This window comes from Callospermophilus lateralis, chromosome 1, assembly GCF_048772815.1.
Source record: "Callospermophilus lateralis isolate mCalLat2 chromosome 1, mCalLat2.hap1, whole genome shotgun sequence".
NCBI classification, from domain to species: Eukaryota; Metazoa; Chordata; class Mammalia; order Rodentia; family Sciuridae; genus Callospermophilus; species Callospermophilus lateralis.
In genome coordinates, this window is record NC_135305.1 from 70,765,571 (window position 1) to 70,793,342 (window position 27,772).

The following is a 27,772-nucleotide window of genomic DNA, read 5'->3' on the forward strand; positions in this document are numbered from 1 at the left end:
AACACAGTCCAGATTCTAGTAACTTATGCTGGACAATTCAAAGGCCACAACTTGGCTCTCTAGAGTGCAGAGGAGGAACATAGCAGAAAAGCTCTCAGAAAAATAGCTAAGAGCCATTCTATTACAGAGCAAACTAATATGTAAGGGGTCTTAATTTTTTTGCCCTAGATCCTCTTTTAGCAATAGTCTGCTGAGGCCTCAGAATAATATTATTTAAAAAAAAAATACTAAAAATGTAGTATGACCTATCATAGGACCACAAAGGAAAACAATTAAATTGAAGCATAGCTATCAAAATATTAAGACAAAATTATGAAATATAGTTGAGATTCTTTATCAACATACTAAAACTCAGAACTAGTGGCATATTTCAAAAGTACCATAATTTCAAATGCTAAATACTCCCATGATTTGCTGTCTTCACCCATAATTAAAGAATCTAGGTTTCAATCAGCGGTTAGTAAAAATGAAGATTCCCCCTCCCCCATCCACCCATAAAGACCCTAGAATTCTATCCATGGGCCTCTTGCTTAAGAACTCCTATCAAGGATAGCCGAGGCATGGTGGAACACACCTGTAATCCCAGCAACTTGGGATCACAAATTCAAAGCCAGCCTTGGCAACTTAGTGAGACCCTAAGCAACTTAGCGAGACTGTGTCTGTAAATAAAAAATAAAAAGGGCTAGGGATGTGGCTCAGTGGTTGAGTGCCCCTGACTTCAATCCCCCGTACAAAAACAAAAAATTAAAAAAGAGCCGCCCCCCCTTGGGTTGGGGATGTGGCTCAAGAGGTAGCGCGCTCGCCTGGTGTGCGTGAGGCCCGGGTTCGATCCTCAGCACCACATACAAACAAAGATGTTGTGTCCGCCGAGAACTAAAAAATAAACAAACAAAAAAAGAGCCCCTATCAAGAGCCAGGCACAGTGGTGCATGCCTATAATCCCAGTGATCCAGGAGGGTGAGGAGGATCTAAAGTTGGAAGCCAGCCTCAGCAACTCAAAATAAAAAATTCAAAAAGGACTGGGTATGTATCTCAGTGGTAAAATATCCCTGGGTTTAATCTCTAGTACCAAAAAAGATCCCCTAACATAGTTTCTGTTCCTGGATCTTAAAATGATTCAGTTTCTTAAAGGAATTACTCTAAGTTCACCATCATTACAAATCCAATGTGAAATCCAATTCAGTGATAATGGAGGACCAACCATTGAACCAAATGCATAGCACTAACTCCAATTTTTGTGGATACGGGCTCCTTCCTTCAAAGGGAAGGCAAGAAACCCTCTCAAGACCAGACCCGAGTATGTCTTATACTAAAGATATATAAATCCATTCATTGGCACAGACCCATGAGTTATTATGCTTCCTTCTTTAGAGATTACATTGATTTAATAAATCCCAATCCTGATCACTTAAAAGCCTTATGGGTAGGGTGGCAGGGGACAAACATGACATTAAATATAACCACTGAATATTATACATTTCATAAAGATGAAATTTTTCACCATGAAGAAATGACAAATGAGAAGACAAGTATACTTAACCTGATTTAAACAACCCACAACGTGTACATGTATCAAACATACACAGTAACCCAGTAGTATTTATAGCTTTTATGATTTTAGATATCAGTTAAAAATAAATTTATCTATTGATTTTAAGACAAGTAAAATTTTCCTATTTTAAAGTGTGTGGAGAGACAGAATATCTCAGAACAGAATAAGAAATGTAAAGGATTTTATGTTATCATTACATGAATATTGTGCTAGGGTTGAAGCTGTTTGATAAGTGAAATGTTTTATAAATGTGAAATATCTGCCCCTAGATGTTATGCATTTGTGGAATCCATGACTGTTTATTTAAGCAATGCTGAACTGGATTTTAATCTTATACAGAAACATGCCAATCAGCCAACTCAGAAAACTCCCAGTTATTATCAGTTTTCAATATTTTATTATATAAAAACATTTAAACAGAGCCAAGCATCATTCTAAAATTCATCTTCAAGACAAGCCTATAATATATTAGTTAATACCCATATTTTACAGATGAGGAAACTGAGGCAAACAGGTTGAATGGCTGAGTCAAGGTCATACAGCTTCTGAGCTGCAGGTTGGTTCAACCCAGGCAGTTTGGTTATAGTCTCAACTATGCTCTATTACTTTCTTTTGTCTGTTCCACATCTCTCTCTTTTAAGGAATGTGGTTTATAGAAACTCCCCATGGAACTTTTTCATGTGAGTCAATAGGGACTTGAGGTTCATTAATGTTTATAAAGTAAAAGATGGTGCAGCTGCAAGGCCGTTCCAGGCTCTCTTCGTCATTATAGTTTCTTAGCTTCCCACTTGAATATACCACCATTTCTGTGCTCAAGCAAAGAGCCCGAAGGCTAATATAAGCCAGCACTATGGGGAAAAAAATGCAAGACAATCACGTTTTCAGCAACTGGGCCTTTCAGAGCACAGATTCAGAGCCCACATGGTAACTTTTCTGTTACCACGCCAACATGGGTCTGATAACCCCTCTGTGTAAGAGAATACAGGATCCTTACAAAGTCTCTGTAGGAAAGAAAGAAACCACTTATAAATATATATAAAAGAAAAGAAGGAAAGAACAACATTATAAGGAACACATAATGTATCTTTATTTTGTGGGAAAAAAAGACTGTCAAAGAAGAGGTCAACCATTCTATCATGGATAAGAGAACACAAGTTCACATAAGCTAAGACAAGAAAATTCATGCCTTATCAGAAGACATTATCTCTACTGTGCCCACTTCCTAGACTCAGTACAAATAGAAGCATAATCTTAGAGAAATAAGTAACTTGCCTAAGATTTGTACCTAGTTCTGACTCCAATATTCTTGCTTTTAAATAAAATACCCTAAGAGTACCAACACTACCTTCCTAACCTAGTCATCTCTCTAAGTTTCCAATGCAACTGTGGAGAATGCTGTTTTACTAAAGATGGCAAATTTATCACAGTTCAAATTACCCAGTGCTTAGGTAATTCATGGGTAGTATAAGTTATTCTTCCTTCATGAATGAGTCCTTCTCTGTCCACAAACCATTCTAGACTCCAAGTCAGTTGCTCTCAGAACTCTGCCTCTCATCCTTGGAGATGAGCTTGTCCCAACTTGCTTTATCCCCTCATAGCAACCTGCACCATGTTATTTCCTTCAAGAAGAGAAACAAAGCCCACCAATTCTACAGCATGTTCAGTCATGTTCCCCCTCACAAACATATACCCTAGTTCCCATTCACAGAGCTTCCTCCAGGCAGCTTGTCAGTCTCTGCTCACCTCACCACTGCCACCTCTTTCTCTTAGTTTGTCGTATAGTTCAATGTCCTCTGTTCCTAAACTACTTCCAGCTTTAAGCACCAGAGTCATTTAATAAACACCATCCTCAATCTCCCCAGGAATTTCCAAGTCCCAACATGCATGCAATCAGGGTCTCTTCTCAGGGCTTCCATTTGTTTGAACAACATGCCCTACCCATTTTGGGGGGAAACATTAGCAAGTCTGGGTTAATCAGAAGGCACTATGCAGCCTCAGTCAGACTGGCGATATTAAAGACAGGAAGGTCTGTCCATTGGATTTTTCAGGTACAAAGTAGAGGGTGGGAATAGCATTTCCTTATCTCCTACTAAACACAACACATATAAAATGAGTGTCTTTCAATGACAGGGGAGTAACTTACTCCTGTATACTTTTATTACACCTTGGAGCCAATTGCTTAGAAGACAGGATGCAATACACATCTGAAGCATTTTACAACAGAGAAGATTTATGTCTGCAGCTAGGACAGCTTAGGTGTTAAAGGCTGGGGCTTTGACATCTGAACCCAAGTTGGTGGCCCATCTTTAGTTGCTGCAATAGCCTCCTGCAGCCTTGGTTTCCTCACAACAATAACACCACTTCACAGGAGTGTCAGGAGGAAATAAAATATTAATAATGCACATTAGGTATGTCAGACAGTACCTGACAAAAAGACAAACGTGCAAAATATAGTAGGCATTATGTAGTAGTATTAGTGAAAATGAAGATAACTTAATGGCAGATGCACTGCATCGCAAATGTCATGCCACTACGGTAAGAAAGGCAGTTGCAGAAATATTTCAGAGCAATATCACTGGGTCTGGAGTTCATGGCCAACATACATCAGAGTCATTGCACTGTAGCAGGGCAACCCTCCCCAAATTCCATTTGACACTAAGATAAAATCTGGCAAACATGAAGTTCTGTAATGGTGGGTCTCTAATTACTTTTCTTATAGAAAGTACTGTTGTTTTTGTTTCTTCAAACAACAGTCTTTTTTCAGTAATGAGGAAAGTTCAGCAAGAAGTAGACATGTGGGAGGGAACTATCCTTTAGAATGATTTTTATGACACAACCACCTACAAAAAGCTGATTATCCAAAAAGAACCTGTGTATGGCTTTAGAGTCAGTGTGATGAAAAGGAATAGCAGTCACATACAAATATAGAATGTAGAACCAGGACTTCAACTAGAGAACCAAACGACTGCTGATTAAAAAAAAATAACTAAATAAAACCACATCACTTGATGTCTAGTTGCTTTTGAGACAGAAAAACTAAAATCCATTAAAAGGTACAAATGAATAATGAATGCTATTTTCTCAAATGCTCTATTTATAAAGCAATTTTTTTACATAAAGGCTCAACTTTAATTTTAGAAAAACTAAAGAAAAACAACTCTTCAATTTATTATGTAATAAGCTCAGAAAATGGACAATAAAACCCTTCCATGATAGAAAGTAACAGCATTTAACTCTTCTACAATATAACTGACAGTTTCAACACAGCTGTCTGCTAAGCACTTCAATATGAACCAATAGACTAATATTCCAGATTTGTTACAGATTTTCCATCAAATGAAGTAGTCACAGTGATGATAACTGGGTCCATGTGCTCTACAGCAAGATATAGCTCCCTGGTATGATGGGGTATAAGTTACAGAGACTAAAGGAAAAGCAACCTCTACAATTCCTATTGAGAAGGTTGTATTTGCTCAATTCAGCTAAAAACACATACATGGGGCACATAAAATTCAAATATCCCTACTGCAGATTTTAAATTGCAAAATCAGTCTCATGTACCATTCAAAACGTTATCGAAGTCTGATTTTCTCTTTCTTTTTTTTTGTACCAGGGATTGAACTCAAGGCACTTGATCACTGAGCCACATCCTCAACCCTTTTTTGTATTTTATTTTGAAACAGGGTCTCACTGAGATGCTTAGGCCTCGATAAATTGCTGAGGCTGGCTTTGAAGTCACAGTTTTCCTGCCTTAGCCTCCCAAGCCACTGGGATTACAGGCATGTGCCACCAATTCTTAAGAGTGTACTTATAGTTTACTTTAGCCAAGCTAAAGGATATATCGTTTTAAGAAGCAAAAGTCAATATCCTTGCAAACTTAAATGCTATAAGAGTAAATTATACTCTGTTACTTATAAGAATTTAAATAATTTTCATGTTTCATCATTCCAAAAACAAGTAATAAAGAAGATCAATCAGTAATCACATAGGATGTCAATGTCACTTTCAGTGGTAAAGACTACAGTTTGCAACGGTAGATGGAAAATACTAAATTGCAGTCTTTATACTTCAATATTATTTTACAATAAGTTGTTTTTACCATTGTAGGATGTAGCACAATAAATTTGTAGACTTATGCTTTTGTTACCACCATTGTTGCTGAGTTTCTAGTTAATTCTCCTAACAAAGAAAAAACAGTATAAATTAATCAAATGAGACCATTTTAAAACTACATTTAATTACAAAAAAAGGAAGGAAAAAAACCTTAAAAAGTGCAGAGCTAATTTTTTTTAAAAGTCAGCACAACTTTTGCATAAAAGCAAGTGAAATTAAATGTAGCTCAACTTCTACCAGTCACTAAATTCTTATTGGTTCCAGGCTTATGTTTAAAGTTCCTGAGAAGGGAGGAAGTTTGTACACTGAGAAATAACTTAAAATTTAACAAATATGATAGTTACTTGGGATTTATACTACAAAATTAATAGAATGTTATCAACATATCAATTTAAGTTGTTAACTGAATAAAACTTAGCTCTGAATCAGTTCATGACAGTATCTTTGGATTCTAGCATGTATGCTTCTTCATCCATTCAGCTATGTTATGGGTTAATCTGGTGGACCATTCTGGGAACCAACTCATTATTTATAACATTATTCCAACTAGAAAATTAATTGCCAGTTCCAATACAGAATGTGGGATGTGTGTGAAGGACACATTATCCTAGCAAAACAAAAGGATCATCCTCCAATTTCTACCAGCCATAGCTATTGAAAAAGCCAGCAATGTGTGCAAGAAACCATACTAGGTACTATGAAAGACTAAAAGCAGAAATATTTTAGTGACATCAGTATCTAGCTTAAGAGCTAGCAATAATAAAAAATGGACTACTGTAATAGGGGTGAAAAAATTTTCTGTAGAAATATTTTAATCATGTAGCATATTTTTAACATTTTAAGTGAAAAGAATAACCTTTAAATGACACCATATGTAAAGAAAGCCTAGGATTGAGAATGATGATAATCACTAATCAAGAGGCTGCTGCTTTCAAAGCTAAGAGCAACATCTCTGCACTCCTATGTTTTTGCACCTGATTTCTGAAATACTGATTAAGGTAAAATTCTATAATGATGTTCTAATGTCCTTCTGGGTGTAAATAGTAAAAAGTATTAGACAATTTCCCCTTGTGTGAATAAAGATGGCAGTTGATACATAAAGCACTGTCTACAACATAGGAAGACTTCTGTTTTCTGCTGCACAGACTAAAACAAACACCAATATTTTATCAATGAGATAAAGAATATCCCAAGAACGAACACTGACTCAGGATGAACAACTACATAAAGAATAGATAGCTCACATAGCCCCTGGTATCAGGACTCCTCCTAAAGTATTTCCCATAATGTCAATATCCTCTCTACTGACCTCCTAAGAACAAGATCCTTCACTACCACTTCATGCCAGGCCAGAGGCATGCAATAGCAGAGAGCGTACTTAAGGACTATTGGGGCTGGTGCAGTATCTTGCTATACTTCAGATTTAAAACAGGTACAGAGAAGAGGATGGATGAGACAGTATCATGACATTTACACAGCACTGTTAAGTTTCCCAAACACTTTAATGTATAGCTTGAGAGTCTCTTATCCAAAATGCTTAGAACCAGAAGATTTTCAGATTTCAGAGATTTTCAGATTTTAAATTACTGGCACACATTGTATTGGCTGAGCATCTTGAATCTGAAAATTCAAATGAAAGTGCTCCGAATCTGAAACTTTCTGAGTATCTCCAATGACTTTGATAAGCAAAGCTTGTCAAATAATAATGACTTTGACATTATTATTCCAACTTAACAATGAAGAAAGTGATAAGAAAATTGATAAGCTCACAGAAGCTAAACTGGTAGATCAGCAATAACATTTTTTGATTTTACATGACACTGTCTCCCCATCAAAATGACCTCTCTTACCTAACTACTTTTAAATGCCATCACAAAACATATATGCAATAAGTGAAAACTCCTTTTATGTATCCCTTTCACAAATAATAATAATATTTTTAAAGTCTATACCTTGAATCCTAAAAATTTCCTAAGAACATCATTAAGGATTAACTTAATATGTGTCAGATTAACCAGAGAATACTATGAATTTGAACTCTAAGTCCTCCCCATTTTTGTCATTCCTCCTGAATAAAGGCATCATGTTGAGTAGTATTAAGCCGATGTAAAAGAATAATTTTACATGGGAGATAACACAGTTTGCATTTATCTTGGTATCAGACAAACAGAAATCACTACTTATTCTCATAATCCATCTTAATTAAAAAAAATGTTTGTTGGGTAACATTCCATTTAACCAGTATCATGATAATGCTATAATGGCCAATGAGGAGGTTTGACAAGACTTCTGTCCGCATATTGTAGACAGTGTAAATTCCATGGTTCAAAAAGATGGGTAAAAGCATGAATAGTTAAGACTGACTCTTATATGGTACCTTATTAGTTTCAAACAAGTACTTCTGGATTTTGGACAACTGCCCCATCAGGACTTTTCCAGAGGCAGCCTGCACTCCAGACCATCATAGTGCAATTGAACTTTCTGTGATATGGTAAGGCCCAACATCTGCACCATCTACTTTAGTAGCCATTAGGCACATGTGACTTCTGAGCACTTATAATGTGCATAGGGCAATGCAGAAATTAAACTTTTAATTTTATTTAAATTTAATTAGATTTAAATGTAATTTAAACGTAAGGAGCCACATGTGGACAGCAAAGCTTTAATTTAAATAAGGACATCAGTCCACAGGGGAATCATAGCCCAGTTAGATTTCATAGGGCTCACAACCTTGAGACTACTAAATATAATAAAAAAATATGGGCTTTGGAGGCTGACAAACTGGGGTGTCTTACCTAAGCAGTTCAACCTGGCCTCTTACTTCATTAAGCCTCACCTTCTACATCTCTGTAAAGGGAATCTCAGTGCAAACCTCAGGATATTGGAAAGGATCTCCCCTCACTGTGTCTAACACATAAGACATTCTGTAAACAACAGTTTCCCCCACATCCTCCCCTATGCTTTCCAATCCAAAAGAACTATACATGTGGAATTTACCACACACATAAGGAATACAGTTTCATAAACAATCTCTAAAAATATTTGAGATTCTAGAGGTAATAAAAAGTTCACACTTGGGCTTGTATTTTAATTTGATAAAAAAATTTTATGGCATCAAAGAATTATAAACTATATTCATTGTTTTTTTAACATTTGGCTGATACAACTATATTAATGGGTTATAAAGCTAAAACATGCTTCTGTCTTAGCTCACAAAGCATGATGGACTATAATAAAAACTATAAAAACCACAGAAGATTGTTTAAATTAATACTTTATATGTCATCTTGGAAAGTAGCAGATTTGAACACTCCCTCCACTCTTGTTTAAGGGATGAGCTAGTCAGTATTGTTTTAGTCTAGTCATCAATAAATGTTTGCTTAATCACAAAAATGAAGGAATTCAAGAGAAATTACTGACCTTCTTAATTACATACCTAGCTATAGAGACTATTAAAAGACTATACACACATATGCAAATTATTCGATGTATTTATCTAGTGTTATTTACAAAGAAAGTAGACATCTACCTTAATATCCTATAACGTTAATATTATATGGATATATGTAAGTAAGCATTCCATAATACATTTACATTACATATGTATGTAAGAAATGGTACAATGCTTCAATGAATGTCATGTTTAAAGTAAGAAAAGTTTATAATAAAGAAGTAAAATCATGAAACTATATAGTTTGGTTTTAATTTTTAATTTTTTACAATTAAATTATTTATTTTAATTTGTTATACATGATGTCAGAATGCAATTCATTTCATATTACATATATAGAGCACAATTTTTCAAATCACTGATTGTACACAACTTATTTTCATTCCATTTATGTCTTTATACATGTACTTAGGGTAATGATGTCTCATTCCACCATCATTCCTACCCCCTTTCCCTCTCTAAAGTTCCTCTATTCCTCCCATGCTTCCCACCCCACCCCGCCCCCATCCCCATTATGAGTCAGCATCTTCATATCAAAGAAAACATTTGGCCTTTCGTTTTGTGGGATTGCCTTATTTCACTTAGCATTATATTCTCCAACTCCATCCATGTACCTGAAAATGCCATGATTTTATTCTCTATTGCTGAGTAATGTTCCATTGTGTATATATACCAAAGTTTCCGGATCCATTCATCTACTGAAGGGCATCTGGGTTGCTTCCACAATTTAGCTATTGTGAATTGTGCCACTATAAACATTGATATGGCTGTGTCCCTGTAGTATACTGTTTTTAAGTCCTTTGGGTATAAACTGAGGAGTGGAATAGGGTAGGAACTGAACAGACACTTCTCAGAAGAGGATACACAATCAATCAACAAACATATGAAAAAATGTTCAACATCTCTAGTAATTAAAGAAATGCAAATCAAAAACAACTCTGAGATTTCATCTCACTCCAGTCAGAATGGCAGCTATCAAGAATACAAACAACAATAAGTATTGGCAAGGATAGGGGGGTGGGCACACTCATACATTGCTGGTGGGACTATTCTGGAAAGCAGTGTGGAGATTCCTTGGAAAACCTGGAATGGAAAGACCATTTGATCCAGCTACCCTACTTCTCCGTTTAGCTTTTTAAAATTTAAAACTACATATGGGAAAAGTTTTGAAAAAAACGGTTATACCTTTGTTTGATTTTCTTCTTTTATAGTATTTGCAACTCCTAAATAAAATGGATTATACAGTTTTGACCTAATTTGCTAGACTTTTAGTTTCAGAAAATTTTTGCCAAGTTACCAGTTATATTTCCATATATTGACAATACTTAGGGCATGCATTTATGTTCCAAAAGAATACTTGAACAGTCAGTGAAAACATTTGGATCCCCTTTATTCATAAATAAGAAGTATCCCTTTTATTAAAACAAACAGTATCAAATACTGAAAATTTTAAAGAAACTATCACTTTTAACATACTCAGAAAAATTCAAAGGGTTGCTCAATAAAAGTCTTCAGAAACCTTTTATAACAAATGGAGGAAAACTATTTTTTAAATAGCTTTTCAGTTGTTCAGTTATAAATTGACATTTCTCAATCTCCTGACAACACTAAAAAACATCTGTTTTCATAAATATTTTAAATATTTCTTATCCATTCTCATTTATTATTACTATAGTGTAAGGTTTACACTTAAGATTCAGCCCAGTTTTACCAAGTTACTATAACCGAAAGAAATGGCCTGCTGTGTGTTGGTTCTATGGAGGATATAAAAGAAGACAAAGAGGGAGTCGGTCAAAAATTTATCCCTGTGAATATAACCAAGTTCCTTCAGTATTCTACCTATTGGTATATTGCCACAAGCATGCCCTGCTAGAAGTATGGTACCTTCTCTTGGAATGATGGTCCAGTAACTTTTAAGTCTACACCATACTACAAATTACACACCCCCACCCTCACAGACCCATCCCTTGACTAAGGCTGTCTTTTCTTCTTCCCCTTCCCACCCCCCATATCCCTATTTGAGTATTTAGCAGGTAGCCTTCCATACCCAGCCCTTAGCCCTTCTCATTTCTAGTCAGTCAGTCTGTGTCTGTCTGTCTCGCTCTCTTTCTGCTGCATTTCTACCACTACCTTCATCACATCACTACCATTCTCAAATCTATCATTTGATCCAACATAAATTTCTGACTATTTCTTTCCTGCTTTGCTAAACAATCTCATGAATTCCAGATCAATGATCCTACTTCCTCCTATTAAAACATGTCCTGTACTTCTGGGTTTTTGTTCTCTTGTTTCCCTGACAATGATGTCCTGCATCTGTCAGTCTTACCCATGTATGCAGACGTCTCGCTCACACAGTTGGCCCTCTGTATTTGCAGGTCCACATCCATGGATTTAACCATAGATGGAAAAGACTGGAGGGAAAAGAACCGAGTGTGAACTGTATATGTACAGAAATTTTTTACTTGTCATTGTTCCACAAATAATACAGTACAATTGCTATTTACATAGTATTTTCACTGTCTTAGGTATCAAAATTTAATTTAAAGCACTAGAAGTAATTTAAAACACTTTGTCCCACTGTTCTAGATGTGGAGCTCCCACTTGAGCAACAAATATACCACTAATGGCAATTTTAAAATAATTGTTGTGTTTGTAGAGTTCTATTCTTTTGACCACAATAATAGTGAATTAATAGAGTTTGAAATATTTTTAAATTCACTGTGAAAATAGCATAAACTTTACTACAAAAGTTACTTTTACTAAATGTTTGAACAAAATTTTATGTGCATAACTGCTATGCAACATAAGAAATACATTCCTGAAATTTCTAGAACTAGGTTATTGCATGGAATGCACTATATTTGAAATTATCAGTGTTCTAAAAGAGCTGTCCTATATATAAGGCCCTGGGACACCGCATAGTAATGTGTAGTGCCCTGCACGGACAAACTTGAACCTGTTGCTACTTGTTAACAAGTTCTGACCTGTTTCCATACTCCAAAAAAAAAAAAAAACTATAGAGAAAACACATTCTGAATGCTTGAGGAAAATAAGGAATTTGTTCAAATATTCCAGCCCAATACATATTTTTGAAGTATTGATGCCTGATATAAACAATCCATGATATTCTGAAGAAACTAAGAATGAATTTGAAATACTTTAGTATAATTGAGTTTAAAACATTTTTATGCATTTTTATGTTCTTAAGTTATCACATGCTATCTTCCATAAGAAATTACTGGTCGAGCAATGAAGATTTGGGTGTATCTATAACCAAAAAATGCAATGTTAAGAAATCATTTCTAGGAGGTAAAAAGTATTATATATTCTTGCAATAATAATGAATGAGAAGACAATATTGAAGACAAAGGTTTTAAATTTTATCCTCTAGTAAATATGAATCAAAAATTGTGTGTGAAATTTGATATGTTTGAAGAATGTTTGACAGTGGATAAAATGATTATCAGATATTATGGATAAAAATCACTGAAATAATTTTAAGAGGTAAGCCCATAAGATTTGGTTGTAAATTCTTTTTTTTTTTTTTAACTGAAAAATATGGAACGCTTCATGAATTTGCGTGTCATCCTTGCGCAGGGGACATACTAATCTTCTCTGTATGGTTCCAATTTTAGTATATGTGCTGCCGAAGCGAGCACGGTTGTAAATTCTTAACACTGTGTAGAATAGTAGGATATTGCTATAACTTTGACTTATATTGTGGAAAATATATTCAAGAAGGAAACAACTATGATCTTTTGCTTGGAAGGAAACTAGTTCTACAAATGCTCAAAGTGGTAAAGAATCTAAAATTACACTCCAAAATTGCACTCTTTTTTTTTTTTAAATCTATTCACTGGTTATGACTTGTCAGTACACATGTGAAATATCGTATTTCAAGCCACAGGCACTGAGACTACATAAGTTCCTTTGAAACCAACAAACTATCAAAAAAAAAAAAAAAACAAGCAGGAGGGCTGTACAGTTACCAATTTGATATGAATAATGAAGTTCTCATTGTAAAGCAGTTATACGTGTCTTTGTTAGAATAAATTAAGTACAATGTAAGCATTTTGCAAACTTCAACAATAGAAAAAGGCTAATGTGCCTCAACTAAAGGTAGTAGGTATCTGCAACAATTTCAATGGTAGGATGGATAAACATGACTGGTTCATTTCTGAATATTCCACTTCTATGAGAACTAAAAATTGGTATTGGCCTTTATTCATTTACTAAACATAATTGATATATTTAGTAAATGCATGAATTATTCACAAATCTGTGAAGAAAGACAAGAAGGATCTCATAAATGTGTTGGATTTCAAAAGAGATCAGCTTAGCCTACCTAAAATGATGCAATGAGAAGCCATGGGGAAGGAAGCGACTGTAACACTCCTGGACTTAGTACTGTATAAGATGGTATCAGATTTGACATGAGAAGGCATATCATTCTCAAACAGCAAGAGCAACAACAATGCCAGAACAAACCATGCCATGTGTACCAAAAACATATTATCAAAAATGTATTATAAACCTTTGCTTGAAGTGTTTTGCTTCTTTCCTCCAAAAATGAATTGTTGAACAGGTCATGAAAGGCACTTCTTTACATACTGTGTAACGCATGAAAGGATATCGTATTTGCTCAATATCCTATTTATAGGATATCTTATATATGTAAAAGATATTATACTGTTCCCATGTCCTCCTTACAGGACAATCTGTATTTTTGTTCTTAATGATAATAAAGGATATATACACTCTATATTATAATTTCCAAACTATTTTAATGTATCTGGGTCAATTTCATTAAAATCTTCACAGAATTGAAAATGTGGGCTTAATGGGTTAAAGCACATGGGAGAATACGTGTACGAGATATGCAATTACTATACCATGTTTTTTAATGTTTTTTCCATATTTTATTGGTACATTATAGTTGGACATAATGGTGGGATTTGTTGTTACATATCTGTCCACACACACAACATGACTATATATAATTTGGCCAATGTCATTCCCCAGTATTTTCCCTTTCCCTCCTAAACCATGATTTATAAGGGACTTGAGCACCTTCAGATATTGTTATATAAGGGGTGCCCTGGAACCAACCCCCCTTGGAAACCAAGGGACAACTGTACACAACATCCTCCCCCAGAAGCTTTCATCTTCCCAATCACAATTCCCTCCTTCCACTTTCTGCAAGATAAAATGTCAATTTGTTGTAATTGTGTACAAATTCTCTCCTTGGTCAGACTGTAAACTTCTATACAATTGAGCATATCATACTTATTAGTATCCATCTGTCCACCTCAGTGCACTGCAGTCCAAGCAAATGCTCCATAAATATCCAACTCTGTGACTCAGCTCATCTGCAAACGTAGGTTCCAATTGTGCCTCTCTCAAAAAGGCTTTTGTGAATATCGAATGAGACACTAAAATGATCTCTACAAATAGAATTGGTAGGATAATATAACCAGGAAAGCAAAAGTACTTTCACGCTGTACCAGAGAACCAAATAAGCAACAGTTATGATATTGAGCTCCAAGGGTTTCAGAAAGCCACCGGGAATGTAAAAGCAGCAAAGACCACTCCAGAGACACCTGTAGTCCCATCTACTTGGGAGGTAGAGGTGGAAATATCACTTGAGCCCGGGAGTTCAAGATTAGCCTGGGCAATATAGCAAGATGACATCATCATCATCATCATCATCATCATTATCATTATCATCATCATCATCATCATCGAAAGAAAGAGAGGGAGGAAGAGAGGGGAAAAGAAAGAAGAAAGAAAGGGAAGGAAAGAAGGAAAGAAGGGAGGGAGGGAGACTGACCACTCCAGGTTTCCAGGGGATTAGAGGTGAAGTTTTCCCAGGAAAGTGGGGCTTGAGGAGAGCCCCAAGGGAGGAGCCAGAGGAGCAGCAGTGACAAAGAAAGTCTACAGTCTACGGAGCCTGCTCTGAAAAGTATCTTAGTATCTATAATAAATCATCAGGGATGTGCACGTGGCAATCAGAGGTTACATAGAAATCTCTGAACAGCACTGGGTGGTCTTCTTAAACAGGCATCACTATTTCCCCAGCCAGAGGTCAGTGGCCACTGCAGGAAAGAAAACAGAATGTTCCTCCAGCAGGGAACAACAATTAATTTGCTAAACTTTAACCTTCTATACACTCATCTTTCTAAAGGACTTTACTTGTGCTTGGCTATAGCCTCTATTAAAGATCCTATCACTGCATTCATCAGTTTGTATCTCACCACTTTTTCCTGAGACTGCAGGCTTAGCAAATATTTTCACAAGCTAACAAGGACTCTGGGCTCTGTGAGGCAGGACTTGGGGCCTACCATCAGGATCACCCTGTGCTCCTTTACCTTTTTTACTCAGGTAAATGCAGACATTTAACTAATATTTGCAGGGGGGGGGGGCAGAAAGAATTATAAACTCCAGTGAGTCTTCATATTTTCATAATTAAGCTAACCTGAAAGTCGACCTGTGCAGAAACATTTTAAAAACAACAAATCTCCTATTACTTCCTTTTCTATTAGGAGATCTAACTGGTGACAAGTAGTCTTCAACTACTCGTTGAAGAACATATTTCCTATTAACTAGAGAAGTTCAGTATAAATGAACAAGAAAAAAATATGAACTGGTAAACTTGTTGTGCTGGTCTTAAAACTGAGTAAGACATTTCTACTGCAGAATCCAAGTAGGAAAATTTCACACTCTATCATATAACCCAGTTGTTAACCGCACCAAACAAGGCCCACAGTAACAGAAAGAAAAGATAAAAAGATAAATACATCTTTCATGTCTGTCATGGAAAACCCAATAGAAGGCTATATTTCTTATAAATTCTAATTAGACCAGAAAGGATAATCAGAAGATTTTCTTTGATCCTGTGATCTATCTTTATCGTACTATCAACTTGTGAAACACAAAAGCAGCTTACTAGTTAGGCATCCCAATTTCAAACAGAAAGTCTTTTAGGGGTAATAAATAAATAAATAAGTGAAATCCTCTGCTACTGTCTAGAGTGGTTGGGCTAATTTACATGATGTAAGGGATGCTTTATTTATGAAAGGAAGATAGGGGTAGATTACACTCTCCCAGGGAAAACCTGAGCTCTGGAACAGTCTCTCTAGACCACTTAAGTAATACCAATAGTTCACTTATGACATTTACCCAACTTGGCATAACAATTACTTTGTCATAAAGGTCCTCTAAAGATTTTGTTTCTTTTTTTCCTTTCTCTCACAGTGACTCTAAGAAAAGGATGACAAAAATCCAGCATCCTAAGCATCCTAACTAAAGAATATTCTAAACTCACAGCTGCTAAAGCCCATCCAGACTGGCTTCAACTTTCCAAGATTTTAGGATCCAGAGGACAGAAATGAGGGTATGTTATTAGTATTAACATTGTTAAAATGGCTAGTGAAAAAAGGTATCAGTCCGTATAGCTTACACACATATACACATTATTTTAAAAAATGTGTAGTTAGGTCACTTTTTTAAACATCACGATTTTTATTTTGTATGTTCCCAACAAGTAAGTAATTCCAAAGGGTGTGAAACCTCATTTATCTGGCTTCAAGAGAGCAGAGCTCTGGAGGAGTGGTTTCCTGAATAACAAACACTCTGCCATTCATTTGCCTGGAGTGGAAATGTTGTCTCTGCCTGCCAGCACTCCTCCCCCAGGGGCCGCCCCTCCTCCACTCTGCAGAGCTAGGACAGGGCTGTCACTGTGGTATCCCACCTTGCCTCAGGAAATATGGACCCAGATTGGACCATCTTGGTCATCATCCCCCTTGGATACAGTGGTACATCTAGAAGTAGGCAAGTGACCAAGCAGGACTTAGAATTTTGTGTGTGGATATTGAAAAGAAGACGGTCTCTCTACTTTTTCCTACCTAAAAGCCCCAATCATGTGAGATGAAGCAAAAGCAAGAGTCATTAGAGAGTCCATTTAACCTCTTGGTTTCTGCTTTGCCCCAAAATCAGCTCTGCCCCTGCACCACTGGTTATATGAGCCAACATTTTCAAGGTGGGTTTTCATCACTAGCAACTAAAAGAATACTGGTTCATAAAAATGTCCAAAGTTCAACTAAGTAATCGACCTGGTGTTCAGGGAAACCTTCCCAAAATAATTGCATGCATCTCTACCATAGTTTAAAAAAAAAAAAGAAAGAAAGAAAGAAAAACACAGCCATAGTAAACACAATTTAACCTTTTCTTACTGATCTAATCACCTATACCAAAACATATGATGTTCTCAAGCATTATTAAATTATCCAAGGATGCCTGACTCCATTAAAGAGATAAACACTGCTTTGTAACATTTCTTTGTTTATTATGTTGTCAGCAACATAACACTCCCTGAGTAGGAGGGTCAGATGCCAATTTCTCCTCCCTTGTAGCTGCTGTTGTACCTACTGCCACATCCTATAACAACAGGTAGCTGTTTTCCAAATGAAAATAATCATTCGCCAAAAAGAAGTAAGTTAAGAAATCCCAAGCTAGTTATTGTAAATGACTAATCACATCATGTTCTTGTCACACAAAGAAGAGAGCTTCACTCAAGTTATAAGACAAATAAACAAAAAGAATGGGGTGGGGGTTGCCACTCCAGTGTGGTTTAACTCCCCAGGCATTCTGCTCTTCTCCTACCCTCCTCATTCTTTTCCCAACATGCTCCACTCTTATCCCTGCCCTGGCAATGGAGTCCCTTGTTGCACGCATCCATTAACGGCCACCCTCTTCACTGGGCTGTGAATCCCCTTTCTCACAGCTAATTGACTTAATTTCTCACTTCCCAAATATAACTTCCTGGAAGAGAATCTGGCCCAGGGCTTCTTTTTGAGCTAGACCAAAATCGTGCCAGTGTCAGCTGATGGATGGCTGTCTCTGGGTTGTGTGCCCACTCCTGGCACAATTAGTGACAGCCAAAGAGAGGACCCATTGATTTACTTATTCATTATTTATTTATCTTACTTTCAGCAAACATTTGCACAGAGCTTAGTACAGGCAAGGCAGATACTTTCTAAGTACTTTACAAATATTCATTATATAGTTCAATAAACATGATGAACCAAAGAAGTAAGTTTACTTATTATCCCACTCTCATCATATAAGGATTTTCCTGCACATCTTTAGTGGTTATACAGCATATGCAATGCTCTTTAAATATATACTTTTGTTACTGTTTTAAAAATCTACATAGAGCCATATTAATGAAATACATGCATAATAAAGCTTTGAAAAACCAAATAAATAAAACTAATCATTCTTGTTATTTTCCTGTCTTGCCTGAATTATTTACTCACTCTGTGCCAGAAATTAGTATACTAAGTGTGCACTACTTCATTTATACATGCACACATGCACAGAATCTACATGACATTCAATAGATTGATATCCTTTCTCTCAACAATCTGAGGAGTCACCAGAGAGCCTGTCTCATGCTCAGTGCTTACATGTAGTTTTAAAACTCTTTCTGGAGCATTAAATATCCTGGCCATTGTGCTTTGCTTCATTTAATGTCCATCAGCCATCCTGAGGTGGAACTGTCTCTTTTTACAGATGAGGAAGCTAAGATCCAAACATTTAGCAAGTGACAAAATATTAACCCTGGTCTGAGTTCCACTACACACTATTCAGAAACTTTAACTTAATGGTGATAAACATATTATTACAACCACATGGGATACAGAACTATCCATTAAGAAATAAAAATTCTGTATCTTTCTAAATACTAACATCAGCAGAAACTGTTAATATTAAGCAGAATATCAACATGGGCTTCAGTCTGTGCCTAGAAACAAACAAACAAAAATGTCCACTGCATGTCTACAAAGGGCACATATGGTGGGTTATAAAATCCAAGGTAAGAACTATTATTCCATTCTGTTCTCTTGACATGCAAATATCAAGTCATATCAATTTCTTAAAGTGATCTAAAACGGGAAAACCAAGTATGTATCTTTCTCTGAGAAACTGAATTAAACGTAAGGGTACATTCTGTTTGAAGCAGATCAAGGTAAATGAGAACATCCAGGAATCAGTTAATGACACAAGTTCATCAACGAAAACTGGTGCTTAAACATGCTTTTCACACTTCTCACCTGGTGCCTAGGTTTGGAATATCTTCGACACTCCCTGTCCTCCTTCAGGAACCATCTCCCTCTGCTATCTGCTGCACTGTCACAATCCTAGGAGCACTACTGCTGCCACTGAGAAGTACGTAGTGCCAATCTTCCTTGCCATTTTGTCATATCTCTTTTGCTTTGTCAAGAGGAAAATCACATGCTGCCTTCTTTTCCTTCTACTTCTAAACACCATATCTATAAGCAGCAAAGAGAGTCAAGAGCTCTTTGTTTGTTTTGGGTAGTTGTTTTTTTAGTTATACACGACAGAATATATCTTGATGTGTCATCCATACATGGAGTCTAACTGCCTATTCTTGTAGGTGAACATGATGTGGAGTTACACTGGGCGTGTATTCACATATGAAAACAGGAAAGTTACGTCCTATTCATTCTACTGTCTTCCATTCAAGTCAAGAGCTCTTAAACACCATTTTTCACTATACAATCTAAACGAGGTATCTTGGGAAATTAAAAGGCATGTTTTAGGGATAAGATAAATGAGTTAATGGAACTATGCCATGAAAAAAAAGCAGAAAAAAAAAACAGTGCCAGGAACAAGTATTCTGTTGTTCTTTTCATAAATCACTTTTTAAAGGCATGACTGGCATTAAAAAGCTATACATATTTAATATATACAACTCAATGAGTTTAGTAAGTGTACACACATAAAATACTGACTATCCAAAATTTTCTTCTTTCTTTTTTTTCCACATTATATGGGTAATGTGCCAATGTTGTAACAAGGTTTACTAGAAGGCATATCACATACAACAGGATAAACACCAAATCATCAGGCTTATGAACCAAAAAGGATCTCTTCCTAATTCTTTCCATATTACTATTTTTTTGTGTGTATGAATATGTATGTGTATATGTGTATGTGTGTGTGTTTGTGTGTTGATTTAAGGAATCTCTCTGGAAAAGTTATACATTTACTTGGGTCATATCTTGTTACTGGAGGTGTCTTCAGATCCTACAGTGTATTTCAAATCAAATCCTTTAAGAGTGGACTTGACTTTAAAGTTCAGTTCCCTCAAGAGAATAAGATGTGGCAATCCAGCTAAACCCCTTAAAGTTTAAAAAAAAAAAAAAAGAAAGAAAGAAAGAAAAGAAAAATTTGACCTTGTTGGGCTGTAAGAATTTCCTTTGTTTTCAAGAATGTCAGTTTCATAGAAACATACATTAAATGTTTAAAGTAACTTCTTTTAGGTAAAAGTAATTGCTTGGAAGAAGAAATTCTGACAACTGCATCTGTTTTAAATTCTCATTACTTTATTGAAATCCAATGTATATATGATAGGGAAGGACAGAGGAAAAGCCATGGCATGGTTTATAATTTCCAAAGTTCCTTTTGGACATGTCTCCAATAATTTTCAACTACAAAGCTTTCGTCATTAGTAGACAGAATTCCACTGGGTCAATGGCATATAGGGCTGGACCAAAGTCCCAGGATCTCAATTAAGAGATGTTATTTTTCAGCGAACAAAACTACAGCACATGGATCAACTTCTTGTCTCCCTTTTCCAGGTTCTTCCAAGGAATTTTAAAAAATTGGTGTTGATGCCAGAAGAAGAGCAAACATCCTCCATCTGCAAGTGGAACAGAAAAACAGAAGCAGGTGGTCAAGCAGCTAAGCTGGCAAAGCTTCTGGCCAGGGGCCGGACGGCCTGGATTCAGACTTGGCTGCAGTCACTCATGACTCTCCAGTGCACAGCTGTATGGAAGCCAGTCCTACCTTGACAAGAAATGTTTGTGAAAGACAAGGCATGAGAACACTCACTTTATTATAGAATCCACAAATTCCATAACAGACACTAGGAAATCAGCTCATTAACTTAAAATGTTTTTAGCAAAAGGAGAAGCAAGAAAGACATTTGGCAGGAGGGGGGTCACATATACTCAAGGAATTTATTTTAAGCTATTAATAACAAAAACTGCAATCTCACATTCTTATGTGAATAGCCATCTTTTCTACTTTCTTTTCCATGCCTCTGAGTCTTTGTACCGCTTCTTTAAGCACTGGTTCAAGTCTAACCCGAGTAAAATTTAAGTAATTCAATTGAATTACTTACTGTGTATATATATGTGTGTACACACACACATACATATTAGGTAGTAGGCATACTGTGCCTACTATTGCCTCAGATAAAAGAAAAATGTTCTCTTAAGATCTTATTTAGTCTTTTAATTTAAAACTTTGAATTATTGAATACCTTAACGAGTTTTATAAAATTAACACTCCTTGACTTTCTCCTATGCGAACAGAAAACCCACCAGCTCTTTCTCACTCCCCATCTCTAAATAACAATTATCCTATCTATTACCTTAGATAAATGTATATTTATCTACGTAAAAATACATTTACTGTGTAAAAACGCAGTAATGATCACAATTACATCTAAATCAAAATTTGAAAACCATATTACTTTTTAGGACCATTGACTCCACCACATATCACATTTTCCAGTATAAAAATACTATTTCCCATGAGTATTTAAAATATTTTCTCAGTTTGAACTAAAATTTATCAGGTACTGAACTAGTAAAATATATATATGTGTATATTATATATATATATATATATATATATATATATATATATGTATATGTGTGTGTGTATATATATAAAATATGTATATACACATATATACACACACATATATACATATAAAAATATATATGTATATAAAGTTATCAATCAAGGTTCTTTTTGGTTTTTTTGTTTGTTTGTTTTATTTTTGTTTTTGTTTTGTTTTGTTTTTTACTGTACTAGGGTTCAAACCCAGGGCCTCACACATGCCAGGAAAGTTGCTGTAGCACTGAGCCACATCCCCAACCCCTTGATCAACTTTTAAACTGCCTTTAAACTTTGTTGTAAAATGATCTAGAAGTGAGTTTTGAAAACTCGTTAAGGTATTCAATAATTCAAAGTGCCTTCCATTTGGCCTACATGGAAGGAAAACTAGATATTTTCTACCTTACGTCCATCACTCCCATGCATGTTCATCTAGATCTCAAAGTCCAAGTCTCAAAGTCACTCACCCTAGGTGACCTGCTATCATACTTGCAAAAAGCTCCTTTGAAAACATGGTTAAACAGTACAGGGAGATAAGGTAAACCCTGACCATGGCTGAAGATCACTTTTTAATTCTATTTATAACTATATTTGTAAATCACTGAAGGGGAAAATCAGGTACATCTGTTGTCCCAGTTTGGGTCAGAAATCCATGAAAAATTGCAATTCAAGCATGGCGGACCTCAAACAGAAAACATCAGCACCCTGTGTGGTCTTTTGTAAGAAAGTACACATACACTTGTATTCTCACTTTTACTCCAAAGTTAGTTTCTAACTGGTACCAACACAGCTTGATGGATGAAATTTTAAGCACAAAATTTAAAGTGTCATTTAGAACAAGATAATTTAAATCTCTGGAAGATTGAATTAAGAATTACAAGAATTTTACAAATATTTGATTTTTTTAAAGAAAGAATTTAGTATGGGACAAGGTATTATAAAAATTTTTCTGTGGTTGACTTGCAAAATATCTGAAAAATAGCATGCCAATGGCTAAGGGAGGCAGAAGTAGGAAATGAACATCAATTATGCATTTATGGACTATCCCAGAACTTTAGTGTCAATCCCTATTCTCCTGTAGCCTTTGATGAGACTTTTAGCCTCTATTCCAAAGTCGAATCAGGTATGAAAGAAACAAGAACTTGAATTTTTCAAATGCAAAAACTAATGATCATAACTGATAAGAGGGGAGACAAATCACCTACAGGCTCATTCACCAGCCTAAATCAGAGAGATGACCAGCACTGGGTGGGGCTCACCTACAATAAGCATGCAATAGAAGCTATTAGTTTGAACAGTTGAGTAACTCAGCTATGATACCATAAATTCCATGAGCAGTTTTTCCTGAAACCAAGTTTCTTGGGCCTCTGATTTATACATGACCACTATAAATTCACTTGCTACCATCTCCATTTCCATAAGCAGAGCAGAGGCAGAAAATTATGAGGAGGAAAGAAAAAATAGCAAAGAAAATTATAAGTGATGGTCTGAAAACAAATAGGAGAGAAGAAAAGGAAAAAAAAAATTTAAAAAGCACGCTGAGACGCACAGACACAAAGAAGGAAACAAATTTAGGATTATTTACCATAGGTGCAAACTTGTACTTATCATAGTAGCTTCAGAGCCACACCATATTGCAGAACAAGCATTGTCTTCATAATGATGGCCTTGCTTAACTACACAAAAGATTAAGCTACATTCACAATAGTCCAAGAGGGAAGGATATTAAACATCTTTTACAAAAATGTTCTTAAGTAAAAAATTAATTAGGGTATTAAAAGAAGACGTTCAGTATCCAGAAAACCTGATGATATGCTCAAGTAATCCAAGAAATCTTGAAGTAAAATGTCTCTCCATAAATAATTATCAAGATACACAAAATACTGTCACCCAGGGCCACAGCATACTCAGAACTAGCACCTATGTGCTTTAAAGAAAAAACAAAACAAAACAAAAAGGCTTTCTACCACAGTAATCCAGTCAGATATTTTACCTTATAACCACTTCTATTCATTTAAAATGTGATTTAGCAACATGAAAAACTTCTAGTCATAGTAACAAAAAAAAAAAAAAGAAAAAACTAAACTGACATGAACATGGTTCAGAACCACTTTCACTAAACACCCACAGCTTACTTTCAAAAGCCTGGTAAATATATTCTAGTCTAAATGTTAAAAAAGCTTTCACAGACAGTTCTGACCCTCCTTCAAAGCACAGATATTTTAGAATTATGCTTCGATGACTTAAGCTCTGCATTTTCCTATCTCATTGGCAAGGCTGAATGGTTTACTTCTGATATTAATTTTCCTCTTAAATGAAAAAAATAATTAACCTATTTCCCATAAAGAAATAACTAATGAACACAATTACAATCACTTCACAAAATAGACTTAACTATTGAATAGAAAAATGATGAAAATGAATAGTAATAAGAATTTTGACCATGTCATATTTTATTTCACTAAGTATAATCCATGTAAACAAGTATTTTGCCTTGTTTTATATTTAACTTTTTTCTTTTATCTTTACTATATTTAATCCATGGAGAGGGGAATCACATAATGATACACAGATGTAAGTTATAAAGCATAATAACACAATGGAACACATCAAATGAACCACAGGATTTGGTAGCTAGAACTTGACCAAAATCCTGCATCTACCTAGGTACCATCATCCCCTAGTCCATCCCCCTGATCCTCTAAGGTGTCTTCTTCACATACACATTGAAAATTTCTCCATATTATTATAATTGGAAAAGACATTTCTAATATTTCAAGGAATTTTTAGCAGCCTTATTATAGCTGTCTAGGGCTGCCAAAACAAACTGCTACAGACTGGTCAGCTTGCACAAAAGAAATTCACTTTCTCATAGTTCTGGAAGTCTAAAAGTTCAAGAATGAGGTGCTAGCAAAACTGGTTTGCTCTGAGGCCTCTCTTTAACTAACAGATGGCCGCCCTCTTGGCTGTGTCCTCACTTGGTCATCCCTCTGTATACACACACACCCCTCGTATCTTGTTGTAAGTCAAATTTCATCTCATAAGGACACCAATCAGACTGGATCAGAGCCACCCTAAATGTCTCATTTTAACTTAGTCACCTGTTTAAAGGCCTATATCTAAATGTAGTTATGTTCTGAGGTACTGGGTTAAGACTTCCATATATGAAAGGCGGGTGGGGGACATAATTCAGCCAATAACACTGTACAAATGAAATTTAAAGCAAATATTCCTGTAAGTTTTCTGTGCTATGCATCTTGGGATTCTTTTTTAAAAATTTTCATTCTAATTTGTTATATATGACAGCAGAATGCATTATAACTCATGTTACACATATAGAGCAAAATTTTCATATCTCTAGTTATATACAAAGTATATTCATACCATTCGTGTCTTCATACATGTACTTAGGATAATGATGTCAATCTCATTCCACAATGCATCTTGGGATTCTTCGGAGTAATTTAAGGAAATATCTTCCACCCAGAAGGCAAACATCCTATTTTGCTAGAGAAAATACCTTCAAAAATACTTCTGAAATAAGAAAAGTGAGACACCTTCTTCTGATGGCCGAATTTAATGCACCAGCCTCTCTGTGAAGGTCTGGATTTCTCTAGGAAGGGATTTTTGACCAGATCTCTCAGAGGGTGTGTCTTCTTCTCCAAATAGAAAGTGAACCACCAGAAGCATATGACCTCAGTCAAAGGCCAGGTAACCTATCTCCCATGTAAAGAGAACCAGTGAGTTTTTGAAACTCAATGCCAGTGTTAGAAACAGAGGTAAAAATCAGGGCAACTCTTCCCTCCAAAACCAGGCAACACTATTACTTAAAATTACAGCAATTCAAGTTTTCCAGTATTCATCTTCTGCAACAGAGATTAATTCTTGACCAATCTGTCATTAAATAGAAAAACCATAACACTAAATGATATATGATCCTGTTACAATAAAAATACACCAAATACATAAGTAAAAATTTTAAAATACAGGAAGGAAATACCTTAAAGAATAATAATAGGTTATTTCTGGTATAAGGATTTTAGAGAGATTTTGGTACTTTTCCCCTGTTTTGGTATTTCCAAATTTTCGACTATAAAGCATTAAACTTTATTTTCTGCTATATATGATACACATGTAAAAATGACACTCTGTTATAAAGAAAGATCTCATTAGTATACCAGACCCCAGAGGATAGTCTCATATCTGAACAAACTAATCAACAAGCACACATGTGACAATCAGTGTGATCACATGGACATTTATCATTTCCCTGATGTCAAACACATCTGGCATGTCAACAGCTCAAAGGCCAACCAATGAATACCCAGAATCCAATGTAATCCCTCTGACATTCTATACGTTTGCCTGATAAGTGTCAGATTTTACAGACATTCCGTCCAAACACCAGAAAGGAAACGAAGTAGAACAAAGCAGGACTTCCTTCATGCACTGTATGACAAAGAAATAGCAAAAGGAGATGACTCCCAGCCCCTTCCCCAATTTATAATTACTTTTCCATGTCTGAACACAACTGTTTCAACTAGAGGGAAGGGGAAATGTCACTTCCGGACAATAGCCCTTGTTGTACCAGATTATTTTCCATTGTCTCTTTCTAAAGGCTTAGTGGCAAGTCAGCTGTTTTGTAGGCAGCAGGCCCTCTTATCCTGGTTCCCTAAGGAATCATTTCCTAAAGAGATTAATAACAGAGCCAAACAGAAGTGGCTTTGAAGCCTGCACTGCTCTTTTAAAGGCAGTCAGCAGCTAGTTTGAAAGGGTTCCACTGGGATCAAGTCTGGTTTCCAAATAGTTGTTTGTTAGGCAATATTTAGGAATCACCTGCTCCCAAAGGGTAGCGCACACTCAATGTGCCATGAAGAACTGCAGGAGACCACGGTCATGGCTATACCAGCTGAGGGAAAGCTTGGAAATGCCCAAGGCAGGAGCTGCCCCAGCAAAAACCCACAGTCAGACATTTTCACTGGCCATTCCAAGTGGAAAACGGCCTTTGAGAAAGGCTACCTAAGCAGCATTATGTCCAGTTGTGCACTGACTAAAATAGATAAGGCAAGAAAGCAAGGAGTCTGTGCAGCCTGACATCCGTGGGGTGCTGACAGGGCCAGGGTGTGGGAGGCAGTGGGGAAGACTAGACCTCCTGCCACAGCCCTAGGCAGGTGATCCACAAAGATGCCTCAGAGAGGACTCCTGTGGCCTTCCCTTGCAGGTTTTTTCCATCCTCCTCATCTCTCCCCACCATCCTCCTCTGCACCAATTCCATCCAGATTCTCCACCTTCATTTTGCTCTGCAATAGCCCGCCAGGTATGATCTGCACCACAGCCTGGACCATGCCCACCCACTCCGAGCCTTGACTAGCTGATGACCTCTGAATTTCCAGTTGACTGTAAGAGTCCATGGCATCCCATCAGACAAGGCCATACAACCTGAGAAGGTACCTATCACTAAAAACTGAAATTGTTCCACACGCCCAATTTGGAAAAGACTGCCACCTTCCTCAAGACAGACTCTACCTTTACTGGCTTGAGCTGTGTGTTACCAAGAGCTTTCGTGGTTCAGAAACTCATTGAACTTGCTGCTCAAATTTAAGGGTCAGCTTCTGATGACCTATGACAAAAAGGAGTGGTATGGGGTGTCATCTTGCATAAAACCACAAACTCCCTTCATATTACTTTTATCTAGGAAAAGGACCAAAAACTCTTTATCACCACAAGAACCGCCCCCAACACACACAAACACAAATGCATACTAATATGGGGGAAAAAATGCAGGCTTTTAAATAATAATAATATTTAAAATGACTATTTTAATTAACAGTTCTCACCATCATAGGATAGTGAAAGGTACAATTCCCAACACCTCTCCTTCACTGTGACCTCAAATGGTTCCAGGGAATCCACCTTGGATTTAGGTTTGGGGCTTCCTC

The 27,772-nt window shown here is 36.2% G+C and overlaps 1 protein-coding gene and 2 non-coding genes across 3 annotated transcripts in view; all 3 read right to left on the reverse strand.

The window, feature by feature from the left end:
• Dock4 (dedicator of cytokinesis 4) overlaps positions 1-27,772 on the reverse strand; it is a 445,040-nt gene that overhangs the window by 387,448 nt on the left and 29,820 nt on the right. The window lies entirely within an intron of this gene.
• LOC143384475 (U6 spliceosomal RNA) lies at positions 12,672-12,778 on the reverse strand. The gene has a single exon (XR_013089338.1). It is a non-coding gene; the product is annotated as a U6 spliceosomal RNA (small nuclear RNA).
• LOC143384387 (small nucleolar RNA U13) lies at positions 19,969-20,072 on the reverse strand. The gene has a single exon (XR_013089308.1). It is a non-coding gene; the product is annotated as a small nucleolar RNA U13 (small nucleolar RNA).